Here is a 13,014-nt window from a genome sequence, read left to right as displayed (position 1 = left end):
GGAATATTTTTGGTTTTCTGTTCCTTAAAATAAGAATTTACACCATAAGACAAATATTTCTTCATTATTCTGCACATTGTTGGTGTATGATTTGGATGGCACATGTGTCTTCAGGAGGCCTCATAAGATTCTCACATAAGAATGCAGTTTTCAGCCAGGGTGAGAAGTATCTTTGTGACCCCCCCACCCCCACCTTCATACAGATCCTGGATGTTTAGACACTTTGTGATTTCGGAAATCCATGTGCGTACTTTATTAAGCTCCAGTTGTAGAGGGATGAGCTGGCAACCCCACTTAGCCGGACCGTTTTGTGCCAATCTCTATGGGTGGAGACTGGTGGATTAGGGGAATCCTATAAGATTTATACAGGACAACCTGCAAATCCTATTATCTTTGTAATTTTCTTGTGTCACTGAGACGTAAGAGGGATCTCTTCCCTCCCTGCGAAATCCCTTCTCTCTGATGCAGACCCGAGTGTTTAGCTGTACATTTACTTATCCGTCTCGTTGTCTGGTTGGGTGACTGTCTTGTGAGGTTCTTCACCTTGTGGCAGCATGGCTGGTGCCCGCAACCACTTCATCTCCGGGCTGTGTGTTGGTCGCTATGGATGTCATGCTGTGTAGGATCTGCAGTTCATCTGCCGGAAAGCAGCAAGATGACCCCTGCTATGACAAAGTAACCAGGTGATCATGCTCAAGTCTATTCAATGGGACAAGAGAAGACACTTAACAAGAAACGCTCATCGCCCATGGCAGTCTGATGGCAGCCATCATAAGAACCATACGTAAAAGTCTTACTGGTGACAGTGGGTAAGACCACTGCTTACAGTGCGTGAGTTTTTACTGTATGGAAAGGAATCTTTACTGTAAGAGCAGTTAGAATATGGAACGCTGGGTCTGGATGTCTTATAACGTAATAATTCCTGTACTAGATACTGCAGATGGGTCTAGAGATTAATTCTGATTTCGGCATTGCGGTTTGAAAGCAATAGTTGTCAGTTGCCTAAAATTAGGGACAATTCGTCTTTTACAGGGGGGGGGGGGGTTACCTTCCTCTGGATCTTCATTGCTGTAAAATAGATTGTACTTGATAGACTTGTGTTTTATTTTGAACATATTTTGTATCTATGTACAGGGAAGAGGGATTTGAAGCTGTGTTTGCACTTATATATATCTTTTGGGGGGGGGGGGGTCATAGTTTTAGTTAAGCTATATACTAAATAGTGTTATCATGAATTGTACTGGCTTTAGTGTGTTTTGTGTGGTTCATCCCTGATAGGAAGTTGTGTAGTCCTCCACTGTCAGTGTGGTGTTGTCTCAGCAGCTACCTGGCTTCTCTCCTGAGACAAACCTATTATTGTCTAATGACTTGGCCTGGATGGATCTTCTAAAAAGCAAAGGGGGAGCGCTCCATAGAGTGGCATAGTCTGTGCAAATGTTGCTATAAAGTGCAGATAAGGCTTACCCCCAAATGGTTTTGTACCCCATATACAACCTTTGCAAAGCACATAGAGATATTGGTCGTTCTGCAGCCTTTCCACTCGACAGGAACAAAGTGTAGTAAGATCTTGTTTCCGGGAGGTGTGGATAATTGCGGCGCTGAACAGACCAGACAGAGGATGAGGTTCAACAGTTTAATTTCCCAAGATGCAAAGCGTTTCACAGCATGGCAGATTGCTTCCTCAGGCATCTCTGAGCTCCACCTCCTGAGTGATGTCATCACCTCTGACCCACGCTTACAGCTGCATTACCATCTCCCTGTCATATATACATACAGTATGTATTTTTTGGGACATTTAGGGAAGAATGAGGTATGTTTACAGTATGCTGCCCTGTGCTGAACAAGGTAGAAAAGCAGACAGAGAATGAATGCAGCAGATGCTGCAACCTCAATTTTTGCGTGATAGTCTGCTGTGAAAAATGAGATGTTCTGCAGAAGCTCTGGGTGGGGAACTCACAGGAGGGCTGAGATGAAGGAAAGCAATTTATTCTGGGAATTGTAGTACTGAACAACTGCTCAACCAAAACTTTAGCGAGAGGCTGTGGTAGGGGAGAGGAGTACGTACCCACAAAACAAATGGATTTTGGCGATTTCAAAACATGGGCAGACAGTTAATGGGGTACTCCGCTGCTCAGTGTTTGGAACAAACTGTTTCGAACACTGGAGCTATATGACATCATAGCCCCTCCCCCTTATGATTTCACTTCCCACCCCGTCCCCTCAATGCAAGTCTATGGGAGGGGGCGTGACAGCCGTCACGCCCCCTCCCATAGACTTGCATTGTGGGGGTGGGGCGTGATGTAATGAGGGGGCGGGGCTATGACATCACGAGCTGCCGGTCCAGCATTCGGAACAGTTTGTACTAAACGCTGAGCATCGGAGTACCCCTTTAAGGAACACAATATGTCTCTGCATCAGGTTTTACCTCATGTCTGAATAACCCTATAGGCCACTGAGCCCAAAGGCCCCAGTTGGCCTCTTCCTAATACTATAAAAGTCAAGTAAAAGTTTGGGGGTCCTGTTTGAGTCCTTGAGTTTCTCATATGTAAGTCAGGATTCGCAGCTCCGTCCTAAGAGCAGAACAACGAAAAAAGGACACGCCAGCAGATCTATTATACACCGGACATAAGATGCACCTGATGAATCCTATTGACTTCAATGGGATCCATGTCCTTTCCGTGTCCCAAGAAGTTGTAGAGCTGAGGCAGGGTTCACACCTGAGTTTGAGGCTGCGTCTGGTGGATCTGTGATATTTCTCCATCTATATCTAAGCGGAATTAGTATATATAACAAAACAATTAGTGTATACGGCATCTCCTGTGCTGCGGGTTCATAGGTGACCATTACGACAACAAGGTCACGGTGTCCTTAGGTAAGTACCTCTGATCTCCAGGACGTGTAATCTATTACACTGTTAATAATTAGGTTTCTTGTTATTTCATCAATCCTCAGTATTGTATTTGCTATGTAGGTATCTTGACCGCACTATGGAGACTGGGTGTGTGTTTCATGGGGGAGGAGGCGAGAACAACTAATGCTGCGTCCAAATGGCATTTAATCACACACAAAATCAGTTCTATAATATCAGTCACTCCTGGAACTAAACTTTTCCCAGGCTGGTTTTGTCATGGAAAGTTTAGTTCGGCCACTGCAGTGAAGTTTATATTTAGTATTATGTCGGCCATTCACGTGGATGGGCAGTACAGGTCTGCCAGTGCAGGAGCTGCTCTTACCCACCAGCTCTGGCTCATAGAGTGGGGTCCCAATACAGGCACGAGCTGTATTCACCATTCTGTTGGATACTATGGGACAGACAAAGCCCTAATAGCTTAACTGCAATGCAGGGGACTTGCATAGTCAAATTACTGTACAGAGTACAATTTCCAGAATCCTTGTTCAGTGCAGACAAGCTAGGAAGTACTAAGGGGTCTAGATTACATGTTTGTGGAATCGTGACTACTGCTCTGATGTATAATGCGGAATAGAACTACAGGATAAGTAATGTAATGTATGTACACAGTGACCTCACCAGCAGAATAGTGAGTGCATCTCTGGAGTATAATACAGGATATAACTCAGGATCAGTACAGGATAAGTAATGTAATGTATGTACACAGTGACCTCACCAGCAGAATAGTGAGTACAGCTCTGGAGTATAATACAGGATATAACTCAGGGATCAGTACAGGATAAGTAATGTAATGTATATACACAGTGACCCCACCAGCAGAATAGTGAGTACAGCTCTGGAGTATAATACAGGATATAACTCAGGATCAGTACAGGATAAGTAATGTAATGTATGTACACAGTGACCTCACCAGCAGAATAGTGAGTACAGCTCTGGAGTATAATACAGGATATAACTCAGGGATCAGTACAGGATAAGTAATGTAATGTATATACACAGTGACCCCACCAGCAGAATAGTGAGTACAGCTCTGGAGTATAATACAGGATATAACTCAGGGATCAGTACAGGATAGGTAATGTAATGTATATACACAGTGACCCCACCAGCAGAATAGTGAGTACAGCTCTGGAGTATAATACAGGATATAACTCAGGATCAGTACAGGATCAGTAATGTAATGTATGTACACAGTGACCTTACCAGCAGAATATTGAGTACAGCTCTGGAGTATAATACAGGATATAACTCAGGATCAGTACAGGATAAGTAATGTAATGTATATACACAGTGACCCCACCAGCAGAATAGTGAGTACAGCTCTGGAGTATAATACAGGATATAACTCAGGATGAGTACAGGATAAGTAATGTAATGTATGTACACAGTGACCTCACCAGCAGAATAGTGAGTGCAGGTCTGGAGGATAATACAGGATATAACTCAGGATCAGTACAGGATAAGTAACGTAATGTATGTACACACAGTGACCACACCAGCAGAATAGTGAGTGCAGTTCTGGAGTATAATACAGGATATAACTCAGGCACAGTACAGGATCAGTAATGTAATGTATGTACACAGTGACCTCACCAGCAGAATAGTGAGTACAGCTCTAGAGTATAATACAGGATATAACTCAGGGATCAGTACAGGATAAGTAATGTAATGTATGTACACAGTGACCTCACCAGCAGAATAGTGAGTACAGCTCTGGAGTATAATACAGGATATAACTCAGGATCAGTACAGGATAAGTAATGTAATGTATGTACACAGTGACCTCACCAGCAGAATAGTGAGTACAGCTCTGGAGTATAATACAGGATAGAACTCAGGATAAGTACAGGATAAGTAATGTAATGTATGTACACAGTGACCTCACCAGCAGAATAGTGAGTTCAGCTCTGGAGTATAATAAAAGGATAGAACTCAGGATCAGTACAGGATAAGTAATGTAATGTATGTACACAGTGACCTCACCAGCAGAATAGTGAGTACAGCTCTGGAGTATAATACAGGATATCTCAGGATCAGTACAGGATAAGTAATGTAATGTATGTACACATTGACCTCACCAGCAGAATAGTGAGTGCAGATCTGGAGTATAATACAGGATATAACTCAGGATCAGTACAGGATAAGTAATGTAATGTATGTACACAGTGACCTCACCAGCAGAATAGTGACTGCAGATCTGGAGTATAATACAGGATATAACTCAGGATCAGTACAGGATAAGTAATGTAATGTATGTACACAGTGACCTCACCAGCAGAATAGTGAGTGCAGATCTGGAGTATAATACAGAATATAACTCAGGATCAGTACAGGATAAGTAATGTATTTGCAAAGTTAAATGTGTATTTAGTCTATGTTTACACCTAAATTGGTGCCATATTTGGAAATTCCATCTTGAAAGGGTTTGGTAGTATCTGAAAAAAAACACCTTCCTTAAAGGGGTACTCTGGTGGTTAATTTCTTTGCGGATGTAGCGTCTTTTTGTGATTATGTTGCCTTTTGTAATTGACATGTGTTAGATGTTTGTGCAGCAAGTGTGTTTTTTACTTAACTGTTTGCTGGCCAGGAAGTTGAGTAGTTTTGAGTTGTTGCTGTGACTGTTGTCCACCGTGTCGGCCATGTTCTGTCAATGCTGTGGACAATGCGTCAGAGTTTTTGTTTTTCTTTTCCTAGTGCTGAGTGGGTGGCTTTTTCCACACCTTCCTCCTGAATATTTATAGAGTTTGTTTTGCTGGGACTGGCTTGATTGGTCTGCCGTGTCATTCGTTCCGTAACTCCCATCAGCTTGCGGCACCAATGGCTGTTGTCTTCGGACGCGCTTCTCTCTCTCTCTGTCCGTGGTGACGCCCTGGATGGCCGTCCAATCACACTGTAAAAGGCATGTTCGGGTATGGGACTCTGTTCTTTCATACATACTATCACTGTCCATGCGCTTCACTGTGTGTTGGGCGCATGTGCAAGAAGCTGAATGTGGCCTGCTGGGATTTGTAGTTTTCAGCCCATTCAGAAAAAGGAAATAGAAGCTGCTGTACAAAAACAAACTGGGGGAAAAAAAAGACCACAAAGAACTGAAAGAGAGTAGCCAAGAAGAAGCAGAAGAAGGAAACACAGAAAGGGTAAGTTAGGAACGCAAAAACACATAGGGGGGTATTTATGAAAGGATTTATGTGGGTTTTTTTTAACGTAACTTTTGGCGCAATATTTTGGCGCAGTGTCTTTTTGCGCCAAAGTTTGGTGCATCTTCTCCACTGTCATTTTTACAACTTTCTCAAAATCACACGGTTCTGTGTGTGATTTTAACTTTAGTCAGTAATTCATCATTTGCGCCAATCGATCTATGGGGCAAATCCCATTTTTTTTTTAGCGCAAATCCCCGCCAAGAAATTTTGCACATGGAAAACACACTTAGCAATGTCAGAAAATGTAAAGGCGTCAAAATACATTAAAACATTTTTTTTTGTGAAAGCAGAGACACCTCCGGGGCTGCTCAATACTATCATGCGACATAGTTGTCTCTGAGGAACCTTCACCCTCCGTTGAGCCAGCATTGGACATGGCCGCACAGGTTCAGGAAAGGTAGTGGTCTCCAACCTGCGGACCTCCAGATGTTGCAAAACTTTGAGCCAGAATTGGACATGGCCACACAGGTTCAGGAAAGGTAGTGGTCTCCAACCTGTGGACCTCCAGATGTTGCAAAACTACAACTCCCAGCATGTCCGGACAGCCAACGGCTGTCCGGGCATGCTGGGAATTGTAGTTTTGCAACATCTGGAGGTCCGCAGGTTGAAGACCACTGCACTAAAGTAACAAAAAAACTACCCAAGTTGAAAATAAAATCCATTTCACATGGTGGCTATAAACCCCACAAAAGAAAATAACTCATGTCGCTTGCTGATATACTGCAGGAGGGACTCCAAAATGGCTGCTCTACAGGGTAAAATATGCGTCCTCTATGGCGGTAAGTTCTGTGTAAATGGCGCTGTGAACAGCTGATTTCAACATTTGAGCCAAAATGACTAACAACTTGCACCAAATGATAAATTTGGTGCATGTCCACGAAAACCAAAGTGAAAAAAAAAAAAGGGTAAAAAGAAACACGCAAAATTGATAAATACCCCCCATTGACCACCGGAGTACCCCTTTAAAGGAGAACCAACCTGATGGTGATCAGTTCTGTCTCTTAGGCTAGGTTCACACTACGGAATTTCCGCCTGCAATTCCGCTTTGAAATTGCAGGCAAAAAAAATTCCGCTTTCTAAAATGTATAGTGTAGTGAATGGGTTTCCGTTCACAAATTCACACTTTTCAGAATTTGTGAAGCGGAATTTGTGAATGGAAAATCCGCTTGGAAATTTTCGCCTGAAGAACGGCGGAAATACCCGCGGGGAACACATTGCAGTCTATTGGAGACTGCAGTGTCCGCGTGGTCCTAGCGCCGACTGATTCAGTCGGTCCTGGCCGCACTCGAAATCTCCGGGTGGAAATTTTCTGCCCGGAGATTCCGCAGTGTGAACCTAGACTTAGATAAACAGTACTTGAGTGTCTTTATGTCGTATCTATTGGGTATACAGATTACATATTGAAGGAGATTTATCAAAACCTGTCCAGAGGAAAAGTTGCCCAGTTGCCCATAGCAACCAATCAGATCGCTTCTTTCATTTTGCAGAGGCCTTTTCAAAAATGAAAGAAGCGATCTGATTGGTTGCTATGGGCAACTCAGCAACTTTTCCTCTGGACAGGTTTTGATAAATCTCCCCCATTATTTTCCACGTGGTCCTGTAACACTAACAGGATGACTATCTAATATACAGTATATACTGTGTACAGTGCGTCACATGGTGCATATTTTCTACATAGGCAGAACATGGAGATACGTTCTATTGTTCTCTGTTTTCAGCCATTTGAAGAGAGGAAATGGAGTGTTCTTCAGATATCAGCTAATACTTAGAAGTTTAGGCTTCTTTTAGGACAGTTTTTTCCAACCAGTGTGCCTCCAGCTGTTGCAAAACTACAACTCCCAGCATGCCCGGACAGCCAACGGCTGTCCGGGCATGCTGGGAGTTGTAGTTTTGACCTCCTGTTAATCCAGAACATTTGGTAATCCAGCAGCTGTCCAGTCCCATTGATGCCGGGGATTGCAGGGATTTTACCGCACTTTGTACAGATGTTAATGGCCGCTCTTAAAGGGGTACTCTGGTGGAAAACTTTTTTTTTTTTAATCATCTGGTGCCAGAAAGTTAAACAGGTTTGTAAATTACTTCAATAAAAAAAATCTTAAAGGGGTATTCCAGGCAAAAACTTTTTTTATATATCAACTGGCTCCGGAAAGTTAAACAGATTTGTAAATTACTTCTATTAAAATATCTTAATCCTTCCAATAGTTATTAGCTTCTGAAGTTGAGTTGCTGTTTTCTGTCTAACTGCTTTCTGATGACTCACGTCCCGAGAGCTGTCCAGCTACAATGGGGATATTTTCCCATCATGTACAGCTCCCGGGACGTGACATCATCATTGAGCAGTTAGACAGAAAACTTCAGAAGCTAATAACTATTGGAAGGATTAAGATTTTTTAGTAGAAGTAATTTACAAATCTGTTTAAATTTCCGGAGCCAGTTGATATATAAAAAAAAGTTTTTGCCTGGAATACCCCTTTAATCCTTCCAGTACTTATTAGCTGCTGAATACTACAGAGGGAATTCTTTTCTTTTTTGAAAACAGTGCTCTCTGCTGACATCATGACCACAGTGCTCTCTGCTGACATCTCTTTCCATTTTAGGAACTGTCCAGAGCAGCATATGTTTGCTATGGGGATTTTCTCCTACTCTGGACAGTTCTTAAAATGGACAGAGATGTCAGCAGAGAGCCCTGTGGTCATGATGTCAGCAGAGAGCTCTGTGTTTGTGATGTCAGCAGGGAGCTCTGTTTTCCAAAAAGAAAATAATTTTAGCTGCTGAATACTACAGAGGAAATTAAGTACTGGAAGGATTAAGATTTTTTAATAGAAGTAATTTACAAATCTGTTTAACTTTCTGGCACCAGTTGACTTAACAAAAAAAAAAGTTTAGGGAGTAAAGGGAGTACGCCTTTAAGTGAGTTCACCTGCTGCTATAGCCGTGCTCGCGCACACACATGCTGCCGGCATCAGGGGTTTCATTGAGGATTTAGCTTTGTGTCCTATGCCATATGTGATGTCACCGCAGCCGCCCGGCCCTCCCAGCGGGGTGACGATAATCTGTCATTTGTTATCAGCCGGAATCTGGCACCTGACAGAGCGGAGGTGATTACATGTAGAGCAAATACTGGAGCAGAGACGAGTGCACCTACTGCGTGACATGTGTCCCCGCCACCAGGGAGACACTAACACACTGCAGGACGGGCACTGCCAGCTACAAGCCAATGACTACTAATGTAACCTAAAATAATGTCCGGGACTTGTTGGTCTACCAGGTAGCTGCTGACATGCTACTATTGGCAATGGAGGATGCTATAATGCTGGGACCTGTAGTTATACATCAGGAAGCCACGTGATGGCAGACAACACCCTCGGGACTTGGAAGCAGCAAAGTAGTCAATGACAAAATAATGCTGGAATCAGTAGTTCTACATCAGGTACCAGCTGACAAATTGCTGGGTCAGTTTTTCACTAACTTCAAAGTGATGCCGAGCCTAACAATGATGGGACTTGTGGTTTCGTATAATCTGTCACTGTGGGACTTGTAGTTCCACATCAGCAGCCAAGCGGTGGCTAATGTAATATAATGCTGGGACTTGTAGTTCTACCTCAGCTGCCATATAGTGACTGACAAGTTAGTACTGAGATCTGTAGTTCCACTTCAGCTGCCAAGTAATGGCTGATATAATGTCAAGTTGGGACTTATACTTCCTATAAGTGGTTGGCATTAAAGGGGTACTCTGGTGCAAAACTATATTTTTGTTTTTCAAATCAACTGGTGCCAGAAAGTTAAACAGATTTGTAAATTACTTCTATTTAAAAATCTTAATCCTTCCAGTACGTATCAGCTGCTGTATACTACAGAGGAAGTTCTTTTCTTTTTGAATTTCTTTTCTGTCTGACAACAGTGCTCTCTGCTGACACCTCTGTCCCTGTCAGGAACTGTCCAGAGCAGCATCTGTTTGCTATGGGGATTTTCTCCTACTCTGGACAGTTCTTAAAATGGACAGAGGTGTCAGCAGAGAGCACTGTGGTCATGATGTCAGCAGAGAGCTCTGTGTTCGGGATGTCAACAGGGAGCTCTGTTTTCCAAAAAGAAAATAATTTCGTCTGTAGTATTCAGCAGCTAATAAGTACTGGAAGGATGGATCGCTAGAGGGCAGACGTTGGTGAAGGCTGGCGGCCGGTGGCGGCTACGCGGGCCACATGACTAGGTCTGGCGGGCCGGATTCGGCCCGCGGGCCTTGTGTTTGACACCCGTGACCTATACCAACCTAACTATACCATACTTTACTCCCCCATAAACCCCCTCCTGTAAATAAGACAACACAAGGTTTTGGTGCCACAGCAGCCCACTTTATTAAATAACCAATGAAAACATTGTAACCAGGACAAATCATATGAACATCTTACGTAAACCAGAGCAAAACAGCTTTTTAAGTATCCCTAGGGCAGGAGAAGAACCTGAAGGCACCGTTACTGAACAAAAGGGTGGTCTTCACTTGCTCCTAACTGTTGCTCACCTGCCCAGGAGCACCATTTGTGAACAGGAAATAATGGAAATGTCCAGCGCTTGAGGATGCAAAAATTCTTCGGCTTTGAGTCATAAAAACATGCAGCATAGGGACAAGAACGCCGACGTGTTTCGGATCAGTGCGATCCTTAGTCATGGCCATGACTGGGGGCGGGCCGACCGCAGCCCCTCCCCCTATCCCCGGCCTTTAAACCCTAGCCAAACTCCTCCTCCTCACTGTAAACCCCCCACTAATTAACCCCTACCATGTCGCATAATCCCCCTGTTATGTGCCCCTCCGTTACTATTCTATCCCTTCCAGGGCTTCCTTTCTGCACCTTTTAGTCCCTAATCAGTAGCCAAGTGATGACATAACATAATGTAGTAGTACAGTGATCCCTCAACTTACAATGGCCTCAACATACAATAGTTTCAACATACAATGGTCTTTTGTGGACCATTGTAACTTGAAACCAGACTCAACATACAATGTACAGACAGTCCAAAACTGTGAAACGTGTCAATATCTGGAAGAACCGACCAATCAGAATGGACATTTTACTGGTAAAACCCCTGTATTCCTGAAGTGTATGCACTGACTGGTGTCTGGTAGCGCCCCCTACAGTACAGGGAAGTATTAAATGTTCTGTACTCTTTACCTGTGCCAGGGTTATCTGCTCCTTTTGGACACCAGGTGAGGCGGCTCCATGTTACTTTTTTAGGACACTGTGTACTGGACAGGACCCTGAAGAAGCTCCTGTCCTCTACATAGACAGTGATTACAGCTCCCAGCAGATCTTTATTACTTTTATATATAATGATTTGCTTTATCTGTATTAGTTATCTACTTATTTTTCTTTAATCCTCACTTTTTACTATATTTTTGGGGGTTTCAGAACCAATTACCCTAGAGTTCTGGTCTCAACATACAATGGTTTCAACATACAATGGTCGTCCTGGAACCAATGAATATTGTAACTTGAGGGACCACTGTACCAGGGCTTCCAGCAGTGGAATGTGTAGTCCCACCTGATGGCTCCTATTCTATAATGCTGGGACTTATAGTTCCTCATCTGACCTGGTCCTGGACCTTGTAGTTCCACATTAGCTGTGTTGCAGTGAGTAATTTGATGCTGGGATTTGTCCTCCCACCTTTGTCAGCAGTAGACATAATGCTGGTAATTGTAGTTCTTCACCACATCACTTCCCCATCATTAGATGGTGCGGACGCTCTACTGATTTCTAAACCCATCGCCCTAATGAATGAATCCGCTGTCATTCCTTCACTGCTCCCTCTTCTTACCTTTGACCCTTTTCTCTTGCCTTAATCCCCCTTCCCAGCGCAACCGCCCCATTGACGTGAGCGCCCGCTCCAGATGTGCAGCCTTTAGTAAGCTGCTGCCGCTCCTCCCCGTAGTCCTGGAGTTAGGGGGTGACTGATCTCATTTCCCAAATGGCCATTGCATGGAAATACCAGAGACCATGTGTTCATCCCCAGCAATCTGTTGTCAGGATTAGCTTTCAAAAAACAAAACAAAAAACAACACAAACGCATAGGGTACCATACACATGATGTAGGCAGTGGTCTCCATACTGTGGACCTCCAGATGTTGCAAAACTACAACTCCCAGCATGACCGGACAGCCGTTTGGGGGGGGCCTAGGCCAGTGATGTCCAAACTGTGGACCTCCAGATGTTGCAAAACTACAACTCCCAGCATGCCCGGACAGCCAACGGCTGTCCGGGCATGCTGGGAGTTGTAGTTTTGCAACATCTGCAGGTCCACAGTTTGGACACCACTGATGTAGAAGATCAACCGTTCATCATCTTGGAAAATCTGGATGACGATCATTACATTGTCACCCAGTTTTCCCAGAAACGTGAAGGGGTACTCCGGTGAAAAACCTTTTTTTTTTTTTTCTTTAAATCAACTGGTGCCAGAAAGTTAAACAGATTTGTAAATTACTTCTATTAAAAAAAAATCTTAATCCTTCCAGTACTGATCAGCTGCTGTTCTTTTCTTTTAAAACATTTTTCCAGTCTGATAACAGTGCCCTCTGCTGACACCTCTGTCCAATTTAGGAACTGTCCAGGGTAGGAGAAAATCCCTATAGCAAACCTCTCCTGCACTGGACAGTTCCTGACATGGACAGAGGTGTCAGCAGAGAGCACTTTGGTCAGACAGAAAAGAAATTCAAAAAGAAAAGTACTTCCTCTGGGACATACAGCAGCTGATAAGTACTGGAAGGATTACGATTTTTAAATAGAAGCAATTTACAAATCTGTTTAACTTTTTGGCCCCAGTTAATAAAAAAAAAATATATATTTCACCGGAGTACCCCTTTAAGTTGTAAATTGGTCTAGTATTACTGCAATATACATTGATTTACCATTCAG

The 13,014-nt window shown here is 43.4% G+C and overlaps 1 protein-coding gene across 7 annotated transcripts in view; it reads left to right on the top strand.

The window, feature by feature from the left end:
* PDE4A (phosphodiesterase 4A) overlaps nt 1-13,014 on the top strand; it is a 1,221,221-nt gene that overhangs the window by 1,131,693 nt on the left and 76,514 nt on the right. Inside the window, exon 1 of one of the 7 annotated variants that reach the window (XM_056570570.1) lies at nt 9,397-9,541. The exons of the other annotated variants lie outside the window; for them this stretch is intronic. The gene's annotated coding sequence lies outside the window, so the exon portion shown is untranslated. Of the gene's footprint in view, nt 1-9,396; nt 9,542-13,014 lie in introns of those variants that run through there. 7 annotated transcript variants of the gene reach the window in all.

Source organism: Hyla sarda, chromosome 4 (assembly GCF_029499605.1).
Source record: "Hyla sarda isolate aHylSar1 chromosome 4, aHylSar1.hap1, whole genome shotgun sequence".
Taxonomy (NCBI): domain Eukaryota; kingdom Metazoa; phylum Chordata; class Amphibia; order Anura; family Hylidae; genus Hyla; species Hyla sarda.
This window is presented reverse-complemented; position numbering and strand designations above follow the sequence as displayed.